Raw genomic sequence first — 26,591 nt, forward strand, 5'->3', positions numbered from 1 at the left:
ACTGCTTGAAACGTGGCTGACTGACTTGCAGTGAAAATGTTGACCTGTCTATCAGCTGCCCCGGTGGCACAATCGGTTAGCGCGCCGTACTTATAGTCAGTACCTTCCCCATGATCACCATGGGATGAGGAATGCGGAGGTTGTGAGTTCGAGCCTCACCCGGGGCATGCTTGCTTTTATTTACTGCTCTGACAGTTGGACCAACACTGTCGCTTCCAATTCACAACCACTCATTATAGCAGACATGTGGCAGGTGAAATGCATCTTCTAAGCAAAACTGACACATTTTCCTTAGTCTGAAAGTTATAATACCCAACGTGAATGGTGTTTACACAGACTATTGACTACAATCGACCAGCTCTCGCGACCAGCAGCTGTTAAAACCGCGGCGCCTTTCCACAAGCTATCAGATGCCTCCATAGCTCAGTGGATAGAGCACTGGTCTTGTAAACCAGGGGTCGTGAGTTCGATCCTCACTGGGGGCTAGATATCCTTTGCCGGAATTTTAGCCTTTTGCAGTTGAATTGATAAAACCTCTTATTGGAGCACCACGAGGAAGTGCTGTGGAAGCAGCCTCCGTAGCTCAGTGGTAAGAGCACTGGTCTCGTAAACCAGGGGTCGTGAGTTCGATCCACACCGGGGGCTATGTTATAGCTTTATTTTGAAAATCCAATCGTTTTTTTCCTATTGAAGTGAACGCAGTCTCAACTTTGAAGCCAATCATTTGTCACATGATCGGGAACAATTGAGTGATCAAGACAGTGACATTGACGACAGAACCCATGAGTTGCGCGTGCCCTCTGATATCCAAGCGCAGGCCTCCTTTTAAATCTTAAATCGACACCCAAGCCTTCAAATTTCCGATGCCTTTGCCTTGACTCGGCTCAGCAAGTGTCGTTTAACACATATTTTAAAGTGTACAAAATGTATCTGTTCACTTTCCATTTAAATAAGACACCCGTTGTAATAGCACTGGTTGAAGGTGTGTTTGAGATGTGTCATTTTAGTTCCTTTTGCAGGAGTTGTGCTTCTGAGTATAGTTGTCGAGAGAGAACATAAGGATTAATAAGTCACAATCAATGGCTAACTGCCTCCATAGCTCAGTGGATAGAGCACTGGTATTGTAAACCAGGGGTCATGAGTTCGATCCTCACTGGGGGCTCATTCTTCTTTTACAGTTTTTTTATCACCCAGGAGTCAGTAAACGATTGCTGTCACGCGGATACTATATTTCTCCTTAGAGGCAAATAAACCAACCGGCACTCGTTTTAGCTGCATCAACATGTGAGAATGGTCAGCTTACAACCAAATTCTATATTTCTTAAGAGGTAAAGAAGAGAGTGAGATAAAATACCCGAACCCCCTTTTAACCTAATTAATGTTTTTCTTCACCTGCCTTCTGTTTTCAATTCAACATGTAAAATGTTTATTTGTTTCCATATCAGAATGTATTTGACTGCTTGAAACGTGGCTGACTGACTTGCAGTGAAAATGTTGACCTGTCTATCAGCTGCCCCGGTGGCACAATCGGTTAGCGCGCCGTACTTATAGTCAGTACCTTCCCCATGATCACCATGGGATGAGGAATGCGGAGGTTGTGAGTTCGAGCCTCACCCGGGGCATGCTTGCTTTTATTTACTGCTCTGACAGTTGGACCAACACTGTCGCTTCCAATTCACAACCACTCATTATAGCAGACATGTGGCAGGTGAAATGCATCTTTTAAGCAAAACTTACACATTTTCCTTAGTCTGAAAGTTATAATACCCAACGTGAATGGTGTTTACACAGACTATTGACTACAATCGACCAGCCCTCGCGACCAGCAGCTGTTCAAACCGCGGCGCCTTTCCCCAAGCTATCAGATGCCTCCATAGCTCAGTGGATAGAGCACTGGTCTTGTAAACCAGGGGTCGTGAGTTCGATCCTCACTGGGGGCTAGATATCCTTTGCCGGAATTTTAGCCTTTTGCAGTTGAATTGATAAAACCTCTTATTGGAGCACCACGAGGAAGTGCTGTGGAAGCAGCCTCCGTAGCTCAGTGGTAAGAGCACTGGTCTCGTAAACCAGGGGTCGTGAGTTCGATCCTCACCGGGGGCTATGTTATAGCTTTATTTTGAAAATCCAATCGTTTTTTTCCTATTGAAGTGAACGCAGTCTCAACTTTGAAGCCAATCATTTGTCACATGATCGGGAACAATTGAGTGATCAAGACAGTGACATTGACGACAGAACCCATGAGTTGCGCGTGCCCTCTGATATCCAAGCGCAGGCCTCCTTTTAAATCTTAAATCGACACCCAAGCCTTCAAATTTCCGATGCCTTTGCCTTGACTCGGCTCAGCAAGTGTCGTTTAACACATATTTTAAAGTGTACAAAATGTATCTGTTCACTTTCCATTTAAATAAGACACCCGTTGTAATAGCACTGGTTGAAGGTGTGTTTGAGATGTGTCATTTTAGTTCCTTTTGCAGGAGTTGTGCTTCTGAGTATAGTTGTCGAGAGTGAACATAAGGATTAATAAGTCACCATCAATGGCTAACTGCCTCCATAGCTCAGTGGATAGAGCACTGGTCTTGTAAACCAGGGGTCGTGAGTTCGATCCTCACTGGGGGCTCATTCTTCTTTTACAGTTTTTTATCACCCAGGAGTCAGTAAACGATTGCTGTCATGCGGATACTATATTTCTCCTTAGAGGCAAATAAACCAACCGGCACTCGTTTTAGCTGCATCAACATGTGAGAATGGTCAGCTTACAACCAAATTCTATATTTCTTAAGAGGTAAAGAAGAGAGTGAGATAAAATACCCGAACCCCCTATTAACCTAATTAATGTTTTTCTTCACCTGCCTTCTGTTTTCAATTCAACATGTAAAATGTTTATTTGTTTCCATATCAGAATGTATTTGACTGCTTGAAACGTGGCTGAGTGATTTGCAGTGAAAATGTTGACCTGTCTATCAGCTGCCCCGGTGGCACAATCGGTTAGCGCGCCGTACTTATAGTCAGTACCTTCCCCATGATCACCATGGGATGAGGAATGCGGAGGTTGTGAGTTCGAGCCTCACCCGGGGCATGCTTGCTTTTATTTACTGCTCTGACAGTTGGACCAACACTGTTGCTTCCAATTCACAACCACTCATTATAGCAGACATGTGGCAGGTGAAATGCATCTTCTAAGCAAAACTGACACATTTTCCTTAGTCTGAAAGTTATAATACCCAACGTGAATGGTGTTTACACAGACTATTGACTACAATCGACCAGCTCTCGCGACCAGCAGCTGTTAAAACCGCGGCGCCTTTCCCCAAGCTATCAGATGCCTCCATAGCTCAGTGGATAGAGCACTGGTCTTGTAAACCAGGGGTCGTGAGTTCGATCCTCACTGGGGGCTAGATATCCTTTGCCGGAATTTTAGCCTTTTGCAGTTGAATTGATAAAACCTCTTATTGGAGCACCACGAGGAAGTGCTGTGGAAGCAGCCTCCGTAGCTCAGTGGTAAGAGCACTGGTCTCGTAAACCAGGGGTCGTGAGTTCGATCCTCACCGGGGGCTATGTTATAGCTTTATTTTGAAAATCCAATCGTTTTTTTCCTATTGAAGTGAACGCAGTCTCAACTTTGAAGCCAATCATTTGTCACATGATCGGGAACAATTGAGTGATCAAGACAGTGACATTGACGACAGAACCCATGAGTTGCGCGTGCCCTCTGATATCCAAGCGCAGGCCTCCTTTTAAATCTTAAATCGACACCCAAGCCTTCAAATTTCCGATGCCTTTGCCTTGACTCGGCTCAGCAAGTGTCGTTTAACACATATTTTAAAGTGTACAAAATGTATCTGTTCACTTTCCATTTAAATAAGACACCCGTTGTAATAGCACTGGTTGAAGGTGTGTTTGAGATGTGTCATTTTAGTTCCTTTTGCAGGAGTTGTGCTTCTGAGTATAGTTGTCGAGAGAGAACATAAGGATTAATAAGTCACAATCAATGGCTAACTGCCTCCATAGCTCAGTGGATAAAGCACTGGTATTGTAAACCAGGGGTCATGAGTTCGATCCTCACTGGGGGCTCATTCTTCTTTTACAGTTTTTTTATCACCCAGGAGTCAGTAAACGATTGCTGTCACGCGGATACTATATTTCTCCTTAGAGGCAAATAAACCAACCGGCACTCGTTTTAGCTGCATCAACATGTGAGAATGGTCAGCTTACAACCAAATTCTATATTTCTTAAGAGGTAAAGAAGAGAGTGAGATAAAATACCCGAACCCCCTTTTAACCTAATTAATGTTTTTCTTCACCTGCCTTCTGTTTTCAATTCAACATGTAAAATGTTCATTTGTTTCCATATCAGAATGTATTTGACTGCTTGAAACGTGGCTGACTGACTTGCAGTGAAAATGTTGACCTGTCTATCAGCTGCCCCGGTGGCACAATCGGTTAGCGCGCCGTACTTATAGTCAGTACCTTCCCCATGATCACCATGGGATGAGGAATGCGGAGGTTGTGAGTTCGAGCCTCACCCGGGGCATGCTTGCTTTTATTTACTGCTCTGACAGTTGGACCAACACTGTCGCTTCCAATTCACAACCACTCATTATAGCAGACATGTGGCAGGTGAAATGCATCTTTTAAGCAAAACTTACACATTTTCCTTAGTCTGAAAGTTATAATACCCAACGTGAATGGTGTTTACACAGACTATTGACTACAATCGACCAGCCCTCGCGACCAGCAGCTGTTAAAACCGCGGCGCCTTTCCCCAAGCTATCAGATGCCTCCATAGCTCAGTGGATAGAGCACTGGTCTTGTAAACCAGGGGTCGTGAGTTCGATCCTCACTGGGGGCTAGATATCCTTTGCCGGAATTTTAGCCTTTTGCAGTTGAATTGATAAAACCTCTTATTGGAGCACCACGAGGAAGTGCTGTGGAAGCAGCCTCCGTAGCTCAGTGGTAAGAGCACTGGTCTCGTAAACCAGGGGTCGTGAGTTCGATCCTCACCGGGGGCTATGTTATAGCTTTATTTTGAAAATCCAATCGTTTTTTTCCTATTGAAGTGAACGCAGTCTCAACTTTGAAGCCAATCATTTGTCACATGATCGGGAACAATTGAGTGATCAAGACAGTGACATTGACGACAGAACCCATGAGTTGCGCGTGCCCTCTGATATCCAAGCGCAGGCCTCCTTTTAAATCTTAAATCGACACCCAAGCCTTCAAATTTCCGATGCCTTTGCCTTGACTCGGCTCAGCAAGTGTCGTTTAACACATATTTTAAAGTGTACAAAATGTATCTGTTCACTTTCCATTTAAATAAGACACCCGTTGTAATAGCACTGGTTGAAGGTGTGTTTGAGATGTGTCATTTTAGTTCCTTTTGCAGGAGTTGTGCTTCTGAGTATAGTTGTCGAGAGTGAACATAAGGATTAATAAGTCACCATCAATGGCTAACTGCCTCCATAGCTCAGTGGATAGAGCACTGGTCTTGTAAACCAGGGGTCGTGAGTTCGATCCTCACTGGGGGCTCATTCTTCTTTTACAGTTTTTTATCACCCAGGAGTCAGTAAACGATTGCTGTCATGCGGATACTATATTTCTCCTTAGAGGCAAATAAACCAACCGGCACTCGTTTTAGCTGCATCAACATGTGAGAATGGTCAGCTTACAACCAAATTCTATATTTCTTAAGAGGTAAAGAAGAGAGTGAGATAAAATACCCGAACCCCCTATTAACCTAATTAATGTTTTTCTTCACCTGCCTTCTGTTTTCAATTCAACATGTAAAATGTTTATTTGTTTCCATATCAGAATGTATTTGACTGCTTGAAACGTGGCTGAGTGATTTGCAGTGAAAATGTTGATCTGTCTATCAGCTGCCCCGGTGGCACAATCGGTTAGCGCGCCGTACTTATAGTCAGTACCTTCCCCATGATCACCATGGGATGAGGAATGCGGAGGTTGTGAGTTCGAGCCTCACCCGGGGCATGCTTGCTTTTATTTACTGCTCTGACAGTTGGACCAACACTGTCGCTTCCAATTCACAACCACTCATTATAGCAGACATGTGGCAGGTGAAATGCATCTTCTAAGCAAAACTGACACATTTTCCTTAGTCTGAAAGTTATAATACCCAACGTGAATGGTGTTTACACAGACTATTGACTACAATCGACCAGCTCTCGCGACCAGCAGCTGTTAAAACCGCGGCGCCTTTCCCCAAGCTATCAGATGCCTCCATAGCTCAGTGGATAGAGCACTGGTCTTGTAAACCAGGGGTCGTGAGTTCGATCCTCACTGGGGGCTAGATATCCTTTGCCGGAATTTTAGCCTTTTGCAGTTGAATTGATAAAACCTCTTATTGGAGCACCACGAGGAAGTGCTGTGGAAGCAGCCTCCGTAGCTCAGTGGTAAGAGCACTGGTCTCGTAAACCAGGGGTCGTGAGTTCGATCCTCACCGGGGGCTATGTTATAGCTTTATTTTGAAAATCCAATCGTTTTTTTCCTATTGAAGTGAACGCAGTCTCAACTTTGAAGCCAATCATTTGTCACATGATCGGGAACAATTGAGTGATCAAGACAGTGACATTGACGACAGAACCCATGAGTTGCGCGTGCCCTCTGATATCCAAGCGCAGGCCTCCTTTTAAATCTTAAATCGACACCCAAGCCTTCAAATTTCCGATGCCTTTGCCTTGACTCGGCTCAGCAAGTGTCGTTTAACACATATTTTAAAGTGTACAAAATGTATCTGTTCACTTTCCATTTAAATAAGACACCCGTTGTAATAGCACTGGTTGAAGGTGTGTTTGAGATGTGTCATTTTAGTTCCTTTTGCAGGAGTTGTGCTTCTGAGTATAGTTGTCGAGAGAGAACATACGGATTAATAAGTCACAATCAATGGCTAACTGCCTCCATAGCTCAGTGGATAGAGCACTGGTATTGTAAACCAGGGGTCATGAGTTCGATCCTCACTGGGGGCTCATTCTTCTTTTACAGTTTTTTTATCACCCAGGAGTCAGTAAACGATTGCTGTCACGCGGATACTATATTTCTCCTTAGAGGCAAATAAACCAACCGGCACTCGTTTTAGCTGCATCAACATGTGAGAATGGTCAGCTTACAACCAAATTCTATATTTCTTAAGAGGTAAAGAAGAGAGTGAGATAAAATACCCGAACCCCCTATTAACCTAATTAATGTTTTTCTTCACCTGCCTTCTGTTTTCAATTCAACATGTAAAATGTTTATTTGTTTCCATATCAGAATGTATTTGACTGCTTGAAACGTGGCTGAGTGATTTGCAGTGAAAATGTTGACCTGTCTATCAGCTGCCCCGGTGGCACAATCGGTTAGCGCGCCGTACTTATAGTCAGTACCTTCCCCATGATCACCATGGGATGAGGAATGCGGAGGTTGTGAGTTCGAGCCTCACCCGGGGCATGCTTGCTTTTATTTACTGCTCTGACAGTTGGACCAACACTGTCGCTTCCAATTCACAACCACTCATTATAGCAGACATGTGGCAGGGAAATGCATCTTCTAAGCAAAACTTACACATTTTCCTTAGTCTGAAAGTTATAATACCCAACGTGAATGGTGTTTACACAGACTATTGACTACAATCGACCAGCCCTCGCGACCAGCAGCTGTTAAAACCGCGGCGCCTTTCCCCAAGCTATCAGATGCCTCCATAGCTCAGTGGATAGAGCACTGGTCTTGTAAACCAGGGGTCGTGAGTTCGATCCTCACTGGGGGCTAGATATCCTTTGCCGGAATTTTAGCCTTTTGCAGTTGAATTGATAAAACCTCTTATTGGAGCACCACGAGGAAGTGCTGTGGAAGCAGCCTCCGTAGCTCAGTGGTAAGAGCACTGGTCTCGTAAACCAGGGGTCGTGAGTTCGATCCTCACCGGGGGCTATGTTATAGCTTTATTTTGAAAATCCAATCGTTTTTTTCCTATTGAAGTGAACGCAGTCTCAACTTTGAAGCCAATCATTTGTCACATGATCGGGAACAATTGAGTGATCAAGACAGTGACATTGACGACAGAACCCATGAGTTGCGCGTGCCCTTTGTGTCCAAGCGCAGGCCTCCTTTTAAATCTTAAATCGACACCCAAGCCTTCAAATTTCCGATGCCTTTGCCTTGACTCGGCTCAGCAAGTGTCGTTTAACACATATTTTAAAGTGTACAAAATGTATCTGTTTACTTTCCATTTAAATAAGACACCCGTTGCAATAGCACTGGTTGAAGGTGTGTTTGAGATGTGTCATTTTAGTTCCTTTTGCAGGAGTTGTGCTTCTGAGTATAGTTGTCGAGAGTGAACATAAGGATTAATAAGTCACCAACCATGCCTAACTGCCTCCATAGCTCAGTGGATAGAGCACTGGTCTTGTAAACCAGGGGTCGTGAGTTCGATCCTCACTGGGGGCTCATTCTTCTTTTACAGTTTTTTTTATCACCCAGGAGTCAGTAAACGATTGCTGTCACGCGGATACTATATTTCTCCTTAGAGGCAAATAAACCAACCGGCACTCGTTTTAGCTGCATCAACATGTGAGAATGGTCAGCTTACAACCAAATTCTATATTTCATAAGAGGTAAAGAAGAGAGTGAGATAAAATACCCGAACCCCCTATTGACCTAATTAATGTTTGTCTTCACCTGCCTTCTGTTTTCAATTCATCATGTAAAATGTTTATTTGTTTCCTTATCAGAATGTATTTGACTGCTTGAAACGTGGCTGACTGACTTGCAGTGAAAATGTTGGCCTGTCTATCAGCTGCCCCGGTGGCACAATTGGTTAGCGCGCCGTAAGGGTGTGTGGACGTGCTGACTATCGAGCAACACAGATTCTCAGATTAAATCGTTCACAAGTTCCGTAGAATACCAGATTTACGCTAACAAGGTAGGCAACACTTTGATATGTAGTTGTGTGAGGACCTTAAACATTTGCATGCACATTTGTGCATGCTTTTGACATTGTTTGTCTCTGAATCTCCCACGCTCGCTGGGTTCAAAATGGCGGACACCAAACAGAAAAGAAAATATCTGAAAGATTGCACGATTGAAGTGAATGTTGGTAACAACAAAGTGATTAGTGCTAGTGTATTATCTTGTGCGCTATTGGAATATGTGTCCGATGTATGGGCGTGCGTCCTAAAAGGTACAGAATGCTATGATGTCACTGTCCCAGACAGTACCGAGGCAAGGATTCTTGCAGAAACTGATGACTTGAAAATAGGAGGTACACCAGTTAACTTCAGGTTACTTCATAGTGAAAGCGTCGTAGTGTCATTCCTACACCTTCCACCCTACATTGATGATGAGGAAATTGTAAACATGTTGATCAAAAGGGGTATCACTTTGAAAAGTGATATTAAACACAGGACCCTGAAAGGCACCAGCATTTTTGATGGTACCAGATATGTGCGCGTCGCTCGTAAACCAGGGGTCGTGAGTTCGATCCTCACCGGGGGCTATGTTATAGCTTTATTTTGAAAATCCAATCGTTTTTTTCCTATTGAAGTGAACGCAGTCTCAACTTTGAAGCCAATCATTTGTCACATGATCGGGAACAATTGAGTGATCAAGACAGTGACATTGACGACAGAACCCATGAGTTGCGCGTGCCCTTTGTGTCCAAGCGCAGGCCTCCTTTTAAATCTTAAATCGACACCCAAGCCTTCAAATTTCCGATGCCTTTGCTTGACTCGGCTCAGCAAGTGTCGTTTAACACATATTTTAAAGTGTACAAAATGTATCTGTTCACTTTCCATTTAAATAAGACACCCGTTGTAATAGCACTGGTTGAAGGTGTGTTTGAGATGTGTCATTTTAGTTCCTTTTGCAGGAGTTGTGCTTCTGAGTATAGTTGTCGAGAGTGAACATAAGGATTAATAAGTCACCATCAATGGCTAACTGCCTCCATAGCTCAGTGGATAGAGCACTGGTCTTGTAAACCAGGGGTCGTGAGTTCGATCCTCACTGGGGGCTCATTCTTCTTTTACAGTTTTTTTATCACCCAGGAGTCAGTAAACGATTGCTGTCATGCGGATACTATATTTCTCCTTAGAGGCAAATAAACCAACCGGCACTCGTTTTAGCTGCATCAACATGTGAGAATGGTCAGCTTACAACCAAATTCTATATTTCTTAAGAGGTAAAGAAGAGAGTGAGATAAAATACCCGAACCCCCTATTAACCTAATTAATGTTTTTCTTCACCTGCCTTCTGTTTTCAATTCAACATGTAAAATGTTTATTTGTTTCCATATCAGAATGTATTTGACTGCTTGAAACGTGGCTGAGTGATTTGCAGTGAAAATGTTGGCCTGTCTATCAGCTGCCCCGGTGGCACAATCGGTTAGCGCGCCGTACTTATAGTCAGTACCTTCCCCATGATCACCATGGGATGAGGAATGCGGAGGTTGTGAGTTCGAGCCTCACCCGGGGCATGCTTGCTTTTATTTACTGCTCTGACAGTTGGACCAACACTGTCGCTTCCAATTCACAACCACTCATTATAGCAGACATGTGGCAGGTGAAATGCATCTTCTAAGCAAAACTTACACATTTTCCTTAGTCTGAAAGTTATAATACCCAACGTGAATGGTGTTTACACAGACTATTGACTACAATCGACCAGCCCTCGCGACCAGCAGCTGTTAAAACCGCGGCGCCTTTCCCCAAGCTATCAGATGCCTCCATAGCTCAGTGGATAGAGCACTGGTCTTGTAAACCAGGGGTCGTGAGTTCGATCCTCACTGGGGGCTAGATATCCTTTGCCGGAATTTTAGCCTTTTGCAGTTGAATTGATAAAACCTCTTATTGGAGCACCACGAGGAAGTGCTGTGGAAGCAGCCTCCGTAGCTCAGTGGTAAGAGCACTGGTCTCGTAAACCAGGGGTCGTGAGTTCGATCCTCACCGGGGGCTATGTTATAGCTTTATTTTGAAAATCCAATCGTTTTTTTCCTATTGAAGTGAACGCAGTCTCAACTTTGAAGCCAATCATTTGTCACATGATCGGGAACAATTGAGTGATCAAGACAGTGACATTGACGACAAAACCCATGAGTTGCGCGTGCCCTTTGTGTCCAAGCGCAGGCCTCCTTTTAAATCTTAAATCGACACCCAAGCCTTCAAATTTCCGATGCCTTTGCCTTGACTCGGCTCAGCAAGTGTCGTTTAACACATATTTTAAAGTGTACAAAATGTATCTGTTTACTTTCCATTTAAATAAGACACCCGTTGCAATAGCACTGGTTGAAGGTGTGTTTGATATGTGTCATTTTAGTTCCTTTTGCAGGAGTTGTGCTTCTGAGTATAGTTGTCGAGAGTGAACATAAGGATTAATAAGTCACCAACCATGGCTAACTGCCTCCATAGCTCAGTGGATAGAGCACTGGTCTTGTAAACCAGGGGTCGTGAGTTCGATCCTCACTGGGGGCTCATTCTTCTTTTACAGTTTTTTTTTATCACCCAGGAGTCAGTAAACGATTGCTGTCACGCGGATACTATATTTCTCATTAGAGGCAAATAAACCAACCGGCACTCGTTTTAGCTGCATCAACATGTGAGAATGGTCAGCTTACAACCAAATTCTATATTTCATAAGAGGTAAAGAAGAGAGTGAGATAAAATACCCGAACCCCCTATTGACCTAATTAATGTTTGTCTTCACCTGCCTTCTGTTTTCAATTCATCATGTAAAATGTTGATTTGTTTCCTTATCAGAATGTATTTGACTGCTTGAAACGTGGCTGACTGACTTGCAGTGAAAATGTTGGCCTGTCTATCAGCTGCCCCGGTGGCACAATTGGTTAGCGCGCCGTAAGGGTGTGTGGACGTGCTGACTGTCGAGCAACACAGATTCTCAGATTAAATCGTTCACAAGTTCCGTAGAATACCAGATTTACGCTAACAAGGTAGGCAACACTTTGATATGTAGTTGTGTGAGGACCTTAAACATTTGCATGCACATTTGTGCATGCTTTTGACATTGTTTGTCTCTGAATCTCCCACGCTCGCTGGGTTCAAAATGGCGGACACCAAACAGAAAAGAAAATATCTGAAAGATTGCACGATTGAAGTGAATGTTGGTAACAACAAAGTGATTAGTGCTAGTGTATTATCTTGTGCGCTATTGGAATATGTGTCCGATGTATGGGCGTGCGTCCTAAAAGGTACAGAATGCTATGATGTCACTGTCCCAGACAGTAACGAGGCAAGGATTCTTGCAGAAACTGATGACTTGAAAATAGGAGGTACACCAGTTAACTTCAGGTTACTTCATAGTGAAAGCGTCGTAGTGTCATTCCTACACCTTCCACCCTACATTGATGATGAGGAAATTGTAAACATGTTGATCAAAAGGGGTATCACTTTGAAAAGTGATATTAAACACAGGACCCTGAAAGGCACCAGCATTTTTGATGGTACCAGATATGTGCGCGTCGCTTCCCCCCCCCCCCCCCCGAGTGTAAATCCTTGCCATACTCCATGGGTTTCAACACATTAGATGGTTATCGATACTTTCGTGTGATTCATTATAATCAAGAACGGTTGTGTTTTAAATGCAACTCGGGAGACCATATGGTTAAAGAATGCCCAAATACCAAATGCTTTAAGTGCAACGGACATTGCCACATTGCCAAAAACTGCAACGAAGGAAGAACACTTAAACGTAGTTGTGAACTGTGCTCTCTACCTATTGGTAGCTGCAGCTGTTTCCTAGACGAGGAGGACAACTGTCAGTACAGCATGTCAGAGGAGTATGAGCTAGAAAAGGAACTTGTCCCTGAAAGGTCATGGGATGAAGAACCTTTGGATAACGATGATACATCTGTTGAGGACTTTGAAACTGAAGAAAAGAAAAGAAACAAAGATGGACCAATAGAGGGAAAAGGAGAAGAAAATGAAGAGCAAAAACTTGATGAAGCCTCTGAAATTCCTTGTACAAACCGTGTTGGAGATGACATGGAGAGTGATGATAAGACAATGAGACAGTCGTTGCCTCAAGATGGACATGAAAATATAGCACCTTCTAAATGGAACAAATCTTCGAAGAAAAGAGGAAGAAGAAATAAACTACAACCCAAGATCACAGACTGTGTAATTCAGAACAATGACTTAAAAAATAAATTGAGAGAAAGTAAAAAAGATGAACAAAAGAAGAAGAAAGAAGAAAAGGTTAACGATCGACGAGAAATATCTGGCGTGTCTGAGAATGGTATATAAACTAACAATGTGTTTGTACATACATTTCATATTTATATTTGCAATGGTCACAACATGGTCATGGAATGTGAATGGCCTCCGTGATGTCACTAAAATGCAAAATGTATTCTCTATACTAACGAATTCCCACGTCAATATTGCCTTTTTGCAGGAGACCTTTTGGTCTGATGAATTCATTGAAAAATATAAATATTTATGGCCAGGAACAATTTTATACTCTAATGCTGGTAATAATAGAAAAGGCGTTGCTCTTTTGATCTCTCCTGACTTTGAACAAAAGGTGGCCATGCTTGAAAAAGACAATGATGGAAGACTACTAAAGGCGTCTCTATCTCTTGAAGATAAAACAGTGATTTTATTAAATGTGTATGCCCCAAACGATCCTAGAGAGAGAATACCTTTTTTCAATAATTTAATGAAATGGGTTAATCATGAGCATTTAATTTGAGGTGGAGATTTTAATGAAATTCTTGATCCTTCACTTGATAAAGGTCCCAATAACACAACGTTTAACATCCAAAGTAGTAATGTGTTAAACACCTTTCTTCACAAAAACAACCTAATTGATATATGGCGGTACAAGAACTATGACAAAAAAGAGTTTTCTCGAATACAGTCTGTATTAGGAGTTATTAAACAATCTTGGATTGATTTGATATTTGTTTCAAGAAACCTTATTTCAAATATTATCAACTGTTACATTAGATATTCCTCTGTGAGTGATCACAATATTGTTGTATCAAGGTTAGACTTTTCTCCTATAGAAAGGGGTCCTGGTGTATGGATTTTTAATAATCAGCTTCTTGACGATTGCGCATTTTATCAAAAGATTACTGAAATAATAGAAGAGGCAAAAGGGTGCCCTTTACTTAAAACTGAACCATTGATATGGTGGGATAACTTGAAATATCAGTTCAAAAAGTTTTCCAGGTACTATGCATCTAAAAAAAGCAATCATGAAAAAGCTGATTATTTTAAAATTCAAAATAAGCTTAGAAAAGAATATCATAAGATATCCTCCATTCCTGGCTATGTATCTTCTGTTTTACAATCAATAGAAAATGAGCTGGAGACATACGAGATTAACAAATGCAAAGGAGCTATTCTCAGGTCAAAGGCAAAGTGGACTCTCGATTCCGACAGAAATACCTCATACTTTTTAAATCTAGAAAAAACAAAACAGCAAGCAAACTCTATCAAAGAATTATTTAGAGGAGATGGTACAATAGCCAACAACACAGAGGATATCTTGGATACTGCTCAACAATTTTACTCCTCTTTATTCACTGCTGAACACTGTAATGTAGAAAAACAACAGGACATAGTTAATAATATCAAGGACAAGCTTTCCGAAGATGAGAGGAATTCATGCGAAGTACATATTTCTCAGAGTGAGCTTACTGTGGCACTCAAAGGTATGCAGAAAAATAAATCACCAGGCCCAGATGGTCTAACAGTTGAATTTTATTTGAAGTTTTGGAACATTTTATGCCCCTTCTTCATACAAGTTGTCGATTGTGTACACAAAGAAAACAGTCTTTCACGTACCATGAAAAATAGTATAATTAGTTTATTTTATAAAAAGAAAGGTGACAAGAGAGACATTAAATGTTACAGGCCTATTTCATTGATAAATGTAGATTGTAAACTAATATCCAGAGTGTTGTCATTAAGATTACGAACTGTCATGTCCTCAATTGTCTCCCCTGAACAATCTTGCTGTGTACCAGGAAGAGACATAGCTAACAACCTTCACTCCCTAAGAGATGTTATTGACATTGTAAATAATCGTGATGATGATGATTCATATCTCATCAAAATAGATCAAGAGAAAGCTTTTGACAGGGTCTCACATCAATACTTATTTCAAATTCTCAGAAAATTTAACTTTGGAGATTCCTTCATTTCATGGATTAAAATTCTCTATACTGATATGCATAGTTCTGTTAAATGCAATGGCCATTTGACGCCTTATTTTCCTTTAACTCGTGGTGTTCGTCAAGGAGATCCAATGAGCTCCATGCTGTACGTTTTGGTGTCAGAGCCACTTAATCTCCTAGTTAAGAACAATCCTGAAATCCACGGAATAAATATCAACAATGACATTTATTCTTTGATATATCAACATGCTGATGACACTTCAATCACTGTTTCAGATGTCAACTCCGTCGAAGAAACATTTAGCACAGTTAACTCATACTGTGAAGGAACGGGAGCAAAAATCAACATCGAAAAATCAGAAGTTTTGTTATTGGGTAAAAATAACCTTCGTGGCTGTTCAATCAACGTCCCGGTTAAAATCAAAAAAGATTGTGTTGAAATATTAGGCATTTATTTCGGCAAGGATAAAGCAATGTGTGAAACGTTGAATTGGAGAAAGAAAATGGACAAAATTCAAACATTGTTAAATTCATGGTTACGTAGACAACTTACTCTACAGGGTAGAGCAGTTGTAATAAATATCCTTATGAGTTCCCGCTTATGGTATGCGTTTACTGTACTACCTGTCCCACAATGGGTTGAGCATAGATTTACTCAGATGCTTAGTAAATTCTTGTGGCACAATAAAACTGCCAAAATAACATCAGATACCTGTATTGGTATTTGTTTAGATGGTGGTCTGAATATACCAAAGTTGTGTTTTAAAAAATATGCACTGAGACTTAAGTTGCTGAGGGCTTTTGCTAATTCCCAGCTTAATTGTATTTGGAAACAAACAATGCTATATTTTATGTCACATCTTCTGAAAATGAACTTGGGAATTCATGTTTTATCTCTTGAACATAATAAGGGTGATTTACAAGACAAAAGCCCATTTTATGCTGAGCTATTATCTGCATGGAATGAAATTACTGGAGGGAAAAGACCCTTGCTTCAAAATGTAGATGATATCATGAATCAACCACTTTTCAAAAATCCATTAATTACTTTCAATGGAAAAACTCTAATGTTTCAATCGTTTATTTCAAGTGGAATTATTTGTATTAAACATATTTGTTTTGAAGTTATTCCAAAATTCATGTCCTCACAAATTATTGTAGACATTGTACATGATACTTTACCTGAAATGGACATAAACACTATACAACAATGCTATGCAATCATTTTATACGCGCTTCCATCAGAATGGAAAAATATCATTTTGTCTGATGTTGGCAAAAACCTTCCCTCTGGAGACATCTTCTGCACGATTGATGGACAGGACATGTCAGTTGAAGTTTTAACAGCTAAATTTTGCTACGAAATATTCAGACAAAAACACTTCAAAAAGCCAGTTGCTATTTCTTTTTGGAATAATATTGCTTTGGACATTAATTGAAAAGATATTTGGCTGAATGTGTGGCAGAAAGATAAATCAACAGACTCTATACAGTTGGATTTTAAAATTGCTCACAATATTATCTTTACATATGATAAACTGTGCAAAATTGGATTGTCAAACACTGATGTTTGTCCTGTATGTCAAAATGAAACAGAGGACATTTTACATTTGTTTATCTTCTGCCAAGAGTTATCTTCCTTGCAATCTCTATTAATTGACATGTTGACAGATGTTTGTCAAGATTCAGGGTTTAGTCTTGGACAGTTATACCTCTGGTTACTGTTTGGATTCCTGCCAGAAAAGAAGTTGTCATGTAAACCCTTCATGAACATTGTATTGTCAATATATCGAATTGCTGTATTTAAAAGAAGAGTTATTATGAGTCAGGAAACAATCTCATTTCACATGAAAGCTTTTTTCAAATCTTTGATTAAGCGTCATTTCAGCCTTTTGTTGTTTCACTATTCAAAAATGAAACAATTACATATCTTTATTCAAAGATATATAATGACCAATACATTTATCACATTAGATGGAAATGAGATTGTTCTCAAACCTCCTCTAGAATAGAAACATGTAACATGTAACATGTAAAGAGCATGTTCAATCTGCATTCCTCTTTTTGTATATGTAAAGACGTGTTTAGATAATCAAATGTAAAAAACTATTTCTCATATTTTCTGTCTGTAGAATCGGAATGTTATCCACTGCCACCCTACTTCTGTGATAACCTTTTTATTTTTGTGGTGGCTGTGGCAGCACTGTCTGCGTCTGTAATAAGTTCCCGTGAATAAATTTTATCAAGAAAAAAAAAAAAAAAGCGCGCCGTACTTATAGTCAGTACCTTCTCCATGATCACCATGGGATGAGGAATGCGGAGGTTGTGAGTTCGAGCCTCACCCGGGGCATGCTTGCTTTTATTTACTGCTCTGACAGTTGGACCAACACTGTCGCTTCCAATTCACAACCACTCATTATAGCAGACATGTGGCAGGTGAAATGCATCTTCTAAGCAAAACTGACACATTTTCCTTAGTCTGAAAGTTATAATACCCAACGTGAATGGTGTTTACACAGACTATTGACTACAATCGACCAGCCCTCGCGACCAGCAGCTGTTAAAACCGCGGCGCCTTTCCCCAAGCTATCAGATGCCTCCATAGCTCAGTGGATAGAGCACTGGTCTTGTAAACCAGGGGTCGTGAGTTCGATCCTCACTGGGGGCTAGATATCCTTTGCCGGAATTTTAGCCTTTTGCAGTTGAATTGATAAAACCTCTTATTGGAGCACCACGAGGAAGTGCTGTGGAAGCAGCCTCCGTAGCTCAGTGGTAAGAGCACTGGTCTCGTAAACCAGGGGTCGTGAGTTCGATCCTCACCGGGGGCTATGTTATAGCTTTATTTTGAAAATCCAATCGTTTTTTTCCTATTGAAGTGAACGCAGTCTCAACTTTGAAGCCAATCATTTGTCACATGATCGGGAACAATTGAGTGATCAAGACAGTGACATTGACGACAAAACCCATGAGTTGCGCGTGCCCTTTGTGTCCAAGCGCAGGCCTCCTTTTAAATCTTAAATCGACACCCAAGCCTTCAAATTTCCGATGCCTTTGCCTTGACTCGGCTCAGCAAGTGTCGTTTAACACATATTTTAAAGTGTACAAAATGTATCTGTTTACTTTCCATTTAAATAAGACACCCGTTGCAATAGCACTGGTTGAAGGTGTGTTTGATATGTGTCATTTTAGTTCCTTTTGCAGGAGTTGTGCTTCTGAGTATAGTTGTCGAGAGTGAACATAAGGATTAATAAGTCACCAACCATGGCTAACTGCCTCCATAGCTCAGTGGATAGAGCACTGGTCTTGTAAACCAGGGGTCGTGAGTTCGATCCTCACTGGGGGCTCATTCTTCTTTTACAGTTTTTTTTATCACCCAGGAGTCAGTAAACGATTGCTGTCACGCGGATACTATATTTCTCCTTAGAGGCAAATAAACCAACCGGCACTCGTTTTAGCTGCATCAACATGTGAGAATGGTCAGCTTACAACCAAATTCTATATTTCTTAAGAGGTAAAGAAGAGAGTGAGATAAAATACCCGAACCCCCTATTGACCTAATTAATGTTTGTCTTCACCTGCCTTCTGTTTTCAATTCATCATGTAAAATGTTTATTTGTTTCCTTATCAGAATGTATTTGACTGCTTGAAACGTGGCTGACTGACTTGCAGTGAAAATGTTGACCTGTCTATCAGCTGCCCCGGTGGCACAATCGGTTAGCGCGCCGTACTTATAGTCAGTACCTTCCCCATGATCACCATGGGATGAGGAATGCGGAGGTTGTGAGTTCGAGCCTCACCCGGGGCATGCTTGCTTTTATTTACTGCTCTGACAGTTGGACCAACACTGTCGCTTCCAATTCACAACCACTCATTATAGCAGACATGTGGCAGGTGAAATGCATCTTCTAAGCAAAACTGACACATTTTCCTTAGTCTGAAAGTTATAATACCCAACGTGAATGGTGTTTACACAGACTATTGACTACAATCGACCAGCTCTCGCGACCAGCAGCTGTTAAAACCGCGGCGCCTTTCCCCAAGCTATCAGATGCCTCCATAGCTCAGTGGATAGAGCACTGGTCTTGTAAACCAGGGGTCGTGAGTTCGATCCTCACTGGGGGCTAGATATCCTTTGCCGAAATTTTAGCCTTTTGCAGTTGAATTGATAAAACCTCTTATTGGAGCACCACGAGGAAGTGCTGTGGAAGCAGCCTCCGTAGCTCAGTGGTAAGAGCACTGGTCTCGTAAACCAGGGGTCGTGAGTTCGATCCTCACCGGGGGCTATGTTATAGCTTTATTTTGAAAATCCAATCGTTTTTTTCCTATTGAAGTGAACGCAGTCTCAACTTTGAAGCCAATCATTTGTCACATGATCGGGAACAATTGAGTGATCAAGACAGTGACATTGACGACAGAACCCATGAGTTGCGCGTGCCCTTTGATATCCAAGCGCAGGCCTCCTTTTAAATCTTAAATCGACACCCAAGCCTTCAAATTTCCGATGCCTTTGCCTTGACTCGGCTCAGCAAGTGTCGTTTAACACATATTTTAAAGTGTACAAAATGTATCTGTTTACTTTCCATTTAAATAAGACACCCGTTGTAATAGCACTGGTTGAAGGTGTGTTTGAGATGTGTCATTTTAGTTCCTTTTGCAGGAGTTGTGCTTCTGAGTATAGTTGTCGAGAGTGAACATAAGGATTAATAAGTCACCAACCATGGCTAACTGCCTCCATAGCTCAGTGGATAGAGCACTGGTCTTGTAAACCAGGGGTCGTGAGTTCGATCCTCACTGGCGGCTCATTCTTCTTTTACAGGTTTTTTTTATCACCCAGGAGTCAGTAAACGATTGCTGTCATGCGGATACTATATTTCTCCTTAGAGGCAAATAAACCAACCGGCACTCGTTTTAGCTGCATCAACATGTGAGAATGGTCAGCTTACAACCAAATTCTATATTTCTTAAGAGGTAAAGAAGAGAGGTGAGATAAAATACCCGAACCCCCTATATTGACCTAATTAATGTTTTTCTTCACCTGCCTTCTGTTTTCAATTCAACATGTAAAATGTTCATTAGTTTCCTTATCAGAATGTATTTGACTGCTGGAAACGTGGCTGAGTGATTTGCAGTGAAAATGTTGACATGTCTATCAGCTGCCCCGGTGGCCCAATCGGTTAGCGCGCCGTACTTATAGTCAGTACCTTCCCCATGATCACCATGGGATGAGGAATGCGGAGGTTGTGAGTTCGAGCCTCACCCGGGGCATGCTTTCTTTTATTTACTGCTCTGACAGTTGGACCAACACTGTCGCTTCCAATTCACAACCACTCATTATAGCAGACATGTGGCAGGTGAAATGCATCTTCTAAGCAAATCTGACACATTTTCCTTAGTCTGAAAGTTATAATACCCAACGTGAATGGTGTTTACACAGACTATTGACTACAATCGACCAGCTCTCGCGACCAGCAGCTATTAAAACCGCGGCGCCTTTCCCCAAGCTATCAGATGCCTCCATAGCTCAGTGGATAGAGCACTGGTCTTGTAAACCAGGGGTCGTGAGTTCGATCCTCACTGGGGGCTAGATATCCTTTGCCGAGATTTTAGCCTTTTGCAGTTGAATTGATAAAACCTCTTATTGGAGCACCACGAGGAAGTGCTGTGGAAGCAGCCCCCGTAGCTCAGTGGTAAGAGCACTGGTCTCGTAAACCAGGGGTCGTGAGTTCGATCCTCACCGGGGACTATGTTATAGCTTTATTTTGAAAATCCAATCGTTTTTTTCCTATTGAAGTGAACGCAGTCTCAACTTTGAAGCCAATCATTTGTCACATGATCGGGAACAATTGAGTGATCAAGACAGTGACATTGACGACAAAACCCATGAGTTGCGCGTGCCCTTTGATACCCAAGCGCAGGCCTCCTTTTAAATCTTAAATCGACAACCAAGCCTTCAAATTTCCGATGCCTTTGCCTTGACTCGGCTCAGCAAGTGTCGTTTAACACATATTTTAAAGTGTACAAAATGTATCTGTTCACTTTCCATTTAAATAAGACACCCGTTGTAATAGCACTGGTTGAAGGTGTGTTTGAGATGTGTCATTTTAGTTCCTTTTGCAGGAGTTGTGCTTCTGAGTATAGTTGTCGAGAGTGAACATAAGGATTAATAAGTCACCACCCATGGCTAACTGCCTCCATAGCTCAGTGGATAGAGCACTGGTCTTGTAAACCAGGGGTCGTGAGTTCGATCCTCACTGGGGGCTCATTCTTCTTTTACAGGGTTTTTTTATCACCCAGGAGTCAGTAAACGATTGCTGTCACGCGGATACTATATTTCTCCTTAGAGGCAAATAAACCAACCGGCACTCGTTTTAGCTGCATCAACATGTGAGAATGGTCAGCTTACAACCAAATTCTATATTTCTTAAGAGGTAAAGAAGAGAGTGAGATAAAATACCCGAACCCCCTATTGACCTAATTAATGTTTGTCTTCACCTGCCTTCTGTTTTCAACTCAACATGTAAAATGTTCATTAGTTTCCATATCAGAATGTATTTGACTGCTTGAAACGTGGCTGAGTGATTTGCAGTGAAAATGTTGACCTGTCTATCAGCTGCCCCGGTGGCACAATCGGTTAGCGCGCCGTACTTATAGTCAGTACCTTCCCCATGATCACCATGGGATGAGGATTTCGGAGGTTGTGAGTTCGAGCCTCACCTGGGGCATGCTTGCTTTTATTTATTGCTCTGACAGTTGGACCAACACTGTCGCTTCCTATTCACAACCACTCATTATAGCAGACATGTGGCAGGTGAAATGCATCTTTTAAGCAAAACTTACACATTTTCCTTAGTCTGAAAGTTATAATACCCAACGTGAATGGTGTTTACACAGACTATTGACTACAATCGACCAGCTCTCGCGACCAGCAGCTGTTAAAACCGCGGCGCCTTTCCCCAAGCTATCAGATGCCTCCATAGCTCAGTGGATAGAGCACTGGTCTTGTAAACCAGGGGTCGTGAGTTCGATCCTCACTGGGGGCTAGATATCCTTTGCCGGAATTTTAGCCTTTTGCAGTTGAATTGATGAAACCTCTTATTGGAGCACCACGAGGAAGTGCTGTGGAAGCAGCCTCCGTAGCTCAGTGGTAAGAGCACTGGTCTCGTAAACCAGGGGTCGTGAGTTCGATCCTCACCGGGGGCTATGTTATAGCTTTATTTTGAAAATCCAATCGTTTTTTTCCTATTGAAGTGAACGCAGTCTCAACTTTGAAGCCAATCATTTGTCACATGATCGGGAACAATTGAGTGATCAAGACAGTGACATTGACGACAAAACCCATGAGTTGCGCGTGCCCTTTGATACCCAAGCGCAGGCCTCCTTTTAAATCTTAAATCGACAACCAAGCCTTAAAAAATTTCCGATGCCTTTGCCTTGACTCGGCTCAGCAAGTGTCGTTTAACACATATTTTAAAGTGTACAAAATGTATCTGTTCACTTTCCATTTAAATAAGACACCCGTTGTAATAGCACTGGTTGAAGGTGTGTTTGAGATGTGTCATTTTAGTTCCTTTTGCAGGAGTTGTGCTTCTGAGTATAGTTGTCGAGAATGAACATAAGGATTAATAAGTCACCACCCATGGCTAACTGCCTCCATAGCTCAGTGGATAGAGCACTGGTCTTGTAAACCAGGGCTCGTGGGTTCGATCCTCACTGGGGGCTCATTCTTCTTTTACAGTTTTTTTATCACCCAGGAGTCAGTAAACGATTGCTGTCACGCGGATACTATTTCTCCTTAGAGGCAAATAAACCAACCGGCACTCGTTTTAGCTGCATCAACATGTGAGAATGGTCAGCTTACAACCAAATTCTATATTTCTTAAGAGGTAAAGAAGAGAGTGAGATAAAATACCCGAACCCCCTATTGACCTAATTAATGTTTGTCTTCACCTGCCTTCTGTTTTCAACTCAACATGTAGAATGTTCATTAGTTTCCTTATCAGAATGTATTTGACTGCTTGAAACGTGGCTGAGTGATTTGCAGTGAAAATGTTGACCTGTCTATCAGCTGCCCCGGTGGCACAATCGGTTAGCGCGCCGTACTTATAGTCAGTACCTTCCCCATGATCACCATGGGATGAGGAATGCGGAGGTTGTGAGTTCGAGCCTCACCTGGGGCATGCTTGCTTTTATTTATTGCTCTGACAGTTGGACCAACACTGTCGCTTCCTATTCACAACCACTCATTATAGCAGACATGTGGCAGGTGAAATGCATCTTTTAAGCAAAACTTACACATTTTCCTTAGTCTGAAAGTTATAATACCCAACGCGATAGAGTGGGTTACCTCCCTTGTTGAGGCGCAACGTGGAAGCAATTTGCAAGTGCTCTGCTATTTATTGTAAGTACTTCTACCTTTGTGGAAATATTTGACTGTTGTTATGAAGGTGTGTTCATATATGTTTCAAGATTACATCTGAACGTCTAATTGGAGGAAATAGAAACCATGAGCCGCCAGGCTGGGGGGCAAAGGCCACCCCCTAGTCAGGTCATCAACAACAATGGCCGCCATCGTGTCTATCAAAAAGAAAACATTGTTCGGGTTCATTATGACAACCAGATTCGCCCTAAAGCATTTGAGCTTTGCAAGGTGTTAGAGCAAGAACTGGGAGACAATACTGTGTACTGCTGTACACCTAGAAACAACAATTATTATGAAATTACTCTAGCGGAAAATGCGCTAGTAAAATCACTTGGAGAGTCTGTTGTTGTTGATCATGAAATATACAAACTTTCGCCTCTTATGAATAACAGAGTTGTAGTTTCATTTATGAACTTGCCCAGCTATACCACAGATGAGGAAATCAGAAACGTCCTACATGCGTTTGGAATAATTGAAGTGGATACCATCCACAGGAGGAAAATCCATGGCACTAATTGGGAAGATGGTACAAGATATACACAAGTAAAATTTCCAACAGGGATCCGCAGTCTTCCCTATAGCGTCAAATTCAGGACACATGAAGGTTTTGATTTTTTCAGAGTTATTCACAACGAGCAAATCAAAGTGTGCTACCACTGCCTTTCAGACCAACACGAAAAAAAGATGTGTCCAAACATTGTATGTAGAAACTGCGGGAACCAAGGACATCTTCAAAACAACTGTCGTGTTCCAAAATGCCACAGATGTAAACTGAAGCCGGTAGACTGTGATTGTTATGGGTATGATGATGCTTCTGATGACATTGATAATGATAATCATGATGATCATGATAAGGATGAGGAAAATGACCTTGATGTTGGCATCATGGACACAGAGACGGATGCAACTCTAGCAAGGTGGCCTATTCTTAATGAATTAACAGTTGAAAATGACAAGGATCAAGAAGGGGTTGATACAATTGTAGATGTCCCCGAGGAAGACAACGAGGAAATGTCACCAGATAAACATGTGACGAATTTTGTGACTGACTCGAACAATGAAACTCAAAATCTTGTCAATGAACTACTATTTGAAATCATTGACAGAAGTGTACATGTTGGCCAATGTAGTTCTGATGCCAAAAAACATGTATCTCCGTGTAGTGCTCACTTAGTAAATGATGTGACAGACACACTGTTAGATATTGTACAGAAAGTTAATCGTGAACATCATGACAATAGTGAGGTTGTAGATGTTCATGATGGCATGGCAGCCTCGAATGAGATCAATCACAATGTTCTTTCACAGCCATACCGTGGGGATGGTGCCCCAGGAAGCGTGAAAGGGAAATGGAGAATATCCAAGCCTGATGAAGAGGTAATTAAGGCACATGTTGGGGGAAGAGCCCCTAGAAAAAAGAATGTTGTTAAATCTCGAAAAGGGAAAAAATATAGATGAAACACATGTTGAAGTATAATATGCATCTCTCATTGCTCATCATGTTCAGTATATGGTCATGGAATGTCAATGGTTTGAGAGATGTTGGTAAATTTGAAAAAGTGATGTCACTTATAAACAGTTCACATGTTGATATAACATTCTTACAGGAAACGTTTTGGGACACAACATTTGTTGAAAACTATCAACATATGTGGGCCGGGAAAATTTTATTTTGTAATTCAACCAACATAAATCGCAGTGGTGTAGCTATATTAGTATCCGAAAATTTTCAACATGAAGTTAGAATGATAGCACACGATTCTGAAGGCAGACTATTAAAAGCAGAAATTGATGTGGATGATAAAAAATATTATTTACTCAATGTTTATGCTCCTAATGATTTAGAAGAAAAGTTAACATTTTACAAAGAGCTAGAAGGATGGTTAGAACCAAGTAATATGTTTGTAGGGGGAGATTTTAATGATATAGTAGATCCTGTTTTGGATAAAGGCATTAACAATAAAACATTCAATCTAAGAAGTAGTGACACTCTTATTTCCATAATTCAAAAATATTGTATGGTTGATGTATGGAGACACAAAAATTATGATAAAAAGGAGTTCTCCAGAACCCAAACAGTAAATGGTGTTTTAAAACAATCCAGAATTGACTTTTTTCTATTATCCAGACATCTTTTACATAGTGCTATACATTGTTATATCAAATACTGTAAAATGAGCGATCACAACATTGTTTCACTGAAGGTTGATCTCAGTAACATAGAAAAGGGTCCAGGAGTTTGGATTTTTAATAATCAGCTGTTAGAAGATGGTATGTTTTATAATAAAATTCGTCATATTATTGAGGAAGCAAAAGTATGTCCACTTTTTACATCAGAGCCACTTATGTGGTGGGACAACTTGAAATATCAATTTAAAAAGTTTTCAAAATCTCATTCAAGCAAAAAAAGTAGACTGGCAAAAAATGATTATTACAACATTCAAAATAAACTTAGAATTGAATATCAAAAATTAGCTTCAACACCGGGGTATCAATCTACACAACTGTGTGATTTAGAACATATATTAGAAGAATATGACAACAACACCTGTAGGGGTGCTATCTTGAGATCAAAAGCACAATTTACTCTTGAATCTGACAGATGCACTTCCTATTTCTTAAATTTAGAAAAGTCAAAACAGCAAGCTAATTCAATCAAAGAACTTATAACTGAAGATGGAACAACGATACGGAATACAGAGGACATTATAGACGCAGCACAATCATTTTATGCCAAGTTATATACAGATGAGGGATTTGATCAAGTAAAAGAACAAGTAGTTGTAAATATGATTCAGAAATCGATTAATGATGAACAAAAAGTTAAATGTGATCTTCCCATTTCTGAAAAACAGTTGACAGAGGCACTGAAAGGAATGAAACATAACAAGACACCAGGTCCAGATGGTTTAACTGTTGAATTCTTCCTCAAGTTTTGGGAGATTTTATGTCCTCTTTTCCATCATGTTACACAGAGTATCTTTGAAGAGAAGGAATTATCTCGTTCTATGAAAACCAGTATTATCAGCTTATTCTATAAAAATAAAGGTGATA

The 26,591-nt window shown here is 41.2% G+C and overlaps 45 non-coding genes across 45 annotated transcripts; all 45 read left to right on the top strand.

The window, feature by feature from the left end:
• The first annotated feature begins 57 nt into the window (after positions 1-57).
• Trnai-uau lies at positions 58-167 on the top strand. Its single transcript has 2 exons — positions 58-95; positions 132-167. It is a non-coding gene; the product is annotated as a tRNA-Ile (tRNA).
• A 245-nt stretch (positions 168-412) lies between these two features.
• On the top strand, positions 413-485 carry Trnat-ugu. Its single transcript has one exon. It is a non-coding gene; the product is annotated as a tRNA-Thr (tRNA).
• Positions 486-572: 87 nt separating this feature from the next.
• Trnat-cgu lies at positions 573-645 on the top strand. Its single transcript has one exon. It is a non-coding gene; the product is annotated as a tRNA-Thr (tRNA).
• Positions 646-1,089: 444 nt separating this feature from the next.
• Positions 1,090-1,162, top strand: Trnat-ugu. Its single transcript has one exon. It is a non-coding gene; the product is annotated as a tRNA-Thr (tRNA).
• A 350-nt stretch (positions 1,163-1,512) lies between these two features.
• On the top strand, positions 1,513-1,622 carry Trnai-uau. Its single transcript has 2 exons — positions 1,513-1,550; positions 1,587-1,622. It is a non-coding gene; the product is annotated as a tRNA-Ile (tRNA).
• A 245-nt stretch (positions 1,623-1,867) lies between these two features.
• Trnat-ugu lies at positions 1,868-1,940 on the top strand. Its single transcript has one exon. It is a non-coding gene; the product is annotated as a tRNA-Thr (tRNA).
• Positions 1,941-2,027: 87 nt separating this feature from the next.
• Trnat-cgu lies at positions 2,028-2,100 on the top strand. The gene has a single exon. It is a non-coding gene; the product is annotated as a tRNA-Thr (tRNA).
• A 444-nt stretch (positions 2,101-2,544) lies between these two features.
• On the top strand, positions 2,545-2,617 carry Trnat-ugu. The gene has a single exon. It is a non-coding gene; the product is annotated as a tRNA-Thr (tRNA).
• Positions 2,618-2,966: 349 nt separating this feature from the next.
• Positions 2,967-3,076, top strand: Trnai-uau. Its single transcript has 2 exons — positions 2,967-3,004; positions 3,041-3,076. It is a non-coding gene; the product is annotated as a tRNA-Ile (tRNA).
• A 245-nt stretch (positions 3,077-3,321) lies between these two features.
• Trnat-ugu lies at positions 3,322-3,394 on the top strand. Its single transcript has one exon. It is a non-coding gene; the product is annotated as a tRNA-Thr (tRNA).
• An 87-nt stretch (positions 3,395-3,481) lies between these two features.
• Positions 3,482-3,554, top strand: Trnat-cgu. The gene has a single exon. It is a non-coding gene; the product is annotated as a tRNA-Thr (tRNA).
• Positions 3,555-3,998: 444 nt separating this feature from the next.
• On the top strand, positions 3,999-4,071 carry Trnat-ugu. Its single transcript has one exon. It is a non-coding gene; the product is annotated as a tRNA-Thr (tRNA).
• Positions 4,072-4,421: 350 nt separating this feature from the next.
• On the top strand, positions 4,422-4,531 carry Trnai-uau. Its single transcript has 2 exons — positions 4,422-4,459; positions 4,496-4,531. It is a non-coding gene; the product is annotated as a tRNA-Ile (tRNA).
• A 245-nt stretch (positions 4,532-4,776) lies between these two features.
• Trnat-ugu lies at positions 4,777-4,849 on the top strand. Its single transcript has one exon. It is a non-coding gene; the product is annotated as a tRNA-Thr (tRNA).
• Positions 4,850-4,936: 87 nt separating this feature from the next.
• Positions 4,937-5,009, top strand: Trnat-cgu. The gene has a single exon. It is a non-coding gene; the product is annotated as a tRNA-Thr (tRNA).
• A 444-nt stretch (positions 5,010-5,453) lies between these two features.
• Positions 5,454-5,526, top strand: Trnat-ugu. Its single transcript has one exon. It is a non-coding gene; the product is annotated as a tRNA-Thr (tRNA).
• Positions 5,527-5,875: 349 nt separating this feature from the next.
• On the top strand, positions 5,876-5,985 carry Trnai-uau. The gene is made up of 2 exons: positions 5,876-5,913; positions 5,950-5,985. It is a non-coding gene; the product is annotated as a tRNA-Ile (tRNA).
• Positions 5,986-6,230: 245 nt separating this feature from the next.
• On the top strand, positions 6,231-6,303 carry Trnat-ugu. Its single transcript has one exon. It is a non-coding gene; the product is annotated as a tRNA-Thr (tRNA).
• Positions 6,304-6,390: 87 nt separating this feature from the next.
• Positions 6,391-6,463, top strand: Trnat-cgu. Its single transcript has one exon. It is a non-coding gene; the product is annotated as a tRNA-Thr (tRNA).
• Positions 6,464-6,907: 444 nt separating this feature from the next.
• Trnat-ugu lies at positions 6,908-6,980 on the top strand. The gene has a single exon. It is a non-coding gene; the product is annotated as a tRNA-Thr (tRNA).
• A 350-nt stretch (positions 6,981-7,330) lies between these two features.
• On the top strand, positions 7,331-7,440 carry Trnai-uau. Its single transcript has 2 exons — positions 7,331-7,368; positions 7,405-7,440. It is a non-coding gene; the product is annotated as a tRNA-Ile (tRNA).
• Positions 7,441-7,684: 244 nt separating this feature from the next.
• Trnat-ugu lies at positions 7,685-7,757 on the top strand. Its single transcript has one exon. It is a non-coding gene; the product is annotated as a tRNA-Thr (tRNA).
• Positions 7,758-7,844: 87 nt separating this feature from the next.
• Positions 7,845-7,917, top strand: Trnat-cgu. The gene has a single exon. It is a non-coding gene; the product is annotated as a tRNA-Thr (tRNA).
• A 443-nt stretch (positions 7,918-8,360) lies between these two features.
• On the top strand, positions 8,361-8,433 carry Trnat-ugu. Its single transcript has one exon. It is a non-coding gene; the product is annotated as a tRNA-Thr (tRNA).
• A 1,490-nt stretch (positions 8,434-9,923) lies between these two features.
• On the top strand, positions 9,924-9,996 carry Trnat-ugu. The gene has a single exon. It is a non-coding gene; the product is annotated as a tRNA-Thr (tRNA).
• A 350-nt stretch (positions 9,997-10,346) lies between these two features.
• Trnai-uau lies at positions 10,347-10,456 on the top strand. The gene is made up of 2 exons: positions 10,347-10,384; positions 10,421-10,456. It is a non-coding gene; the product is annotated as a tRNA-Ile (tRNA).
• A 245-nt stretch (positions 10,457-10,701) lies between these two features.
• Positions 10,702-10,774, top strand: Trnat-ugu. Its single transcript has one exon. It is a non-coding gene; the product is annotated as a tRNA-Thr (tRNA).
• An 87-nt stretch (positions 10,775-10,861) lies between these two features.
• Trnat-cgu lies at positions 10,862-10,934 on the top strand. The gene has a single exon. It is a non-coding gene; the product is annotated as a tRNA-Thr (tRNA).
• A 443-nt stretch (positions 10,935-11,377) lies between these two features.
• Trnat-ugu lies at positions 11,378-11,450 on the top strand. The gene has a single exon. It is a non-coding gene; the product is annotated as a tRNA-Thr (tRNA).
• Positions 11,451-17,713: 6,263 nt separating this feature from the next.
• Trnat-ugu lies at positions 17,714-17,786 on the top strand. The gene has a single exon. It is a non-coding gene; the product is annotated as a tRNA-Thr (tRNA).
• An 87-nt stretch (positions 17,787-17,873) lies between these two features.
• Positions 17,874-17,946, top strand: Trnat-cgu. Its single transcript has one exon. It is a non-coding gene; the product is annotated as a tRNA-Thr (tRNA).
• A 443-nt stretch (positions 17,947-18,389) lies between these two features.
• Positions 18,390-18,462, top strand: Trnat-ugu. The gene has a single exon. It is a non-coding gene; the product is annotated as a tRNA-Thr (tRNA).
• Positions 18,463-18,813: 351 nt separating this feature from the next.
• Positions 18,814-18,923, top strand: Trnai-uau. The gene is made up of 2 exons: positions 18,814-18,851; positions 18,888-18,923. It is a non-coding gene; the product is annotated as a tRNA-Ile (tRNA).
• A 245-nt stretch (positions 18,924-19,168) lies between these two features.
• On the top strand, positions 19,169-19,241 carry Trnat-ugu. The gene has a single exon. It is a non-coding gene; the product is annotated as a tRNA-Thr (tRNA).
• An 87-nt stretch (positions 19,242-19,328) lies between these two features.
• Trnat-cgu lies at positions 19,329-19,401 on the top strand. The gene has a single exon. It is a non-coding gene; the product is annotated as a tRNA-Thr (tRNA).
• Positions 19,402-19,845: 444 nt separating this feature from the next.
• Trnat-ugu lies at positions 19,846-19,918 on the top strand. Its single transcript has one exon. It is a non-coding gene; the product is annotated as a tRNA-Thr (tRNA).
• Positions 19,919-20,273: 355 nt separating this feature from the next.
• Positions 20,274-20,383, top strand: Trnai-uau. Its single transcript has 2 exons — positions 20,274-20,311; positions 20,348-20,383. It is a non-coding gene; the product is annotated as a tRNA-Ile (tRNA).
• Positions 20,384-20,628: 245 nt separating this feature from the next.
• On the top strand, positions 20,629-20,701 carry Trnat-ugu. The gene has a single exon. It is a non-coding gene; the product is annotated as a tRNA-Thr (tRNA).
• An 87-nt stretch (positions 20,702-20,788) lies between these two features.
• Positions 20,789-20,861, top strand: Trnat-cgu. Its single transcript has one exon. It is a non-coding gene; the product is annotated as a tRNA-Thr (tRNA).
• Positions 20,862-21,305: 444 nt separating this feature from the next.
• Positions 21,306-21,378, top strand: Trnat-ugu. Its single transcript has one exon. It is a non-coding gene; the product is annotated as a tRNA-Thr (tRNA).
• Positions 21,379-21,730: 352 nt separating this feature from the next.
• On the top strand, positions 21,731-21,840 carry Trnai-uau. The gene is made up of 2 exons: positions 21,731-21,768; positions 21,805-21,840. It is a non-coding gene; the product is annotated as a tRNA-Ile (tRNA).
• A 245-nt stretch (positions 21,841-22,085) lies between these two features.
• Positions 22,086-22,158, top strand: Trnat-ugu. Its single transcript has one exon. It is a non-coding gene; the product is annotated as a tRNA-Thr (tRNA).
• Positions 22,159-22,245: 87 nt separating this feature from the next.
• Positions 22,246-22,318, top strand: Trnat-cgu. The gene has a single exon. It is a non-coding gene; the product is annotated as a tRNA-Thr (tRNA).
• A 446-nt stretch (positions 22,319-22,764) lies between these two features.
• Trnat-ugu lies at positions 22,765-22,837 on the top strand. Its single transcript has one exon. It is a non-coding gene; the product is annotated as a tRNA-Thr (tRNA).
• A 348-nt stretch (positions 22,838-23,185) lies between these two features.
• On the top strand, positions 23,186-23,295 carry Trnai-uau. The gene is made up of 2 exons: positions 23,186-23,223; positions 23,260-23,295. It is a non-coding gene; the product is annotated as a tRNA-Ile (tRNA).
• The last annotated feature ends 3,296 nt before the right edge of the window (positions 23,296-26,591 follow it).

Source organism: Haliotis rufescens, unplaced genomic scaffold (assembly GCF_023055435.1).
Source record: "Haliotis rufescens isolate VD_foot unplaced genomic scaffold, xgHalRufe1.0.p SCAF_6, whole genome shotgun sequence".
Classification (NCBI taxonomy): domain Eukaryota; kingdom Metazoa; phylum Mollusca; class Gastropoda; order Lepetellida; family Haliotidae; genus Haliotis; species Haliotis rufescens.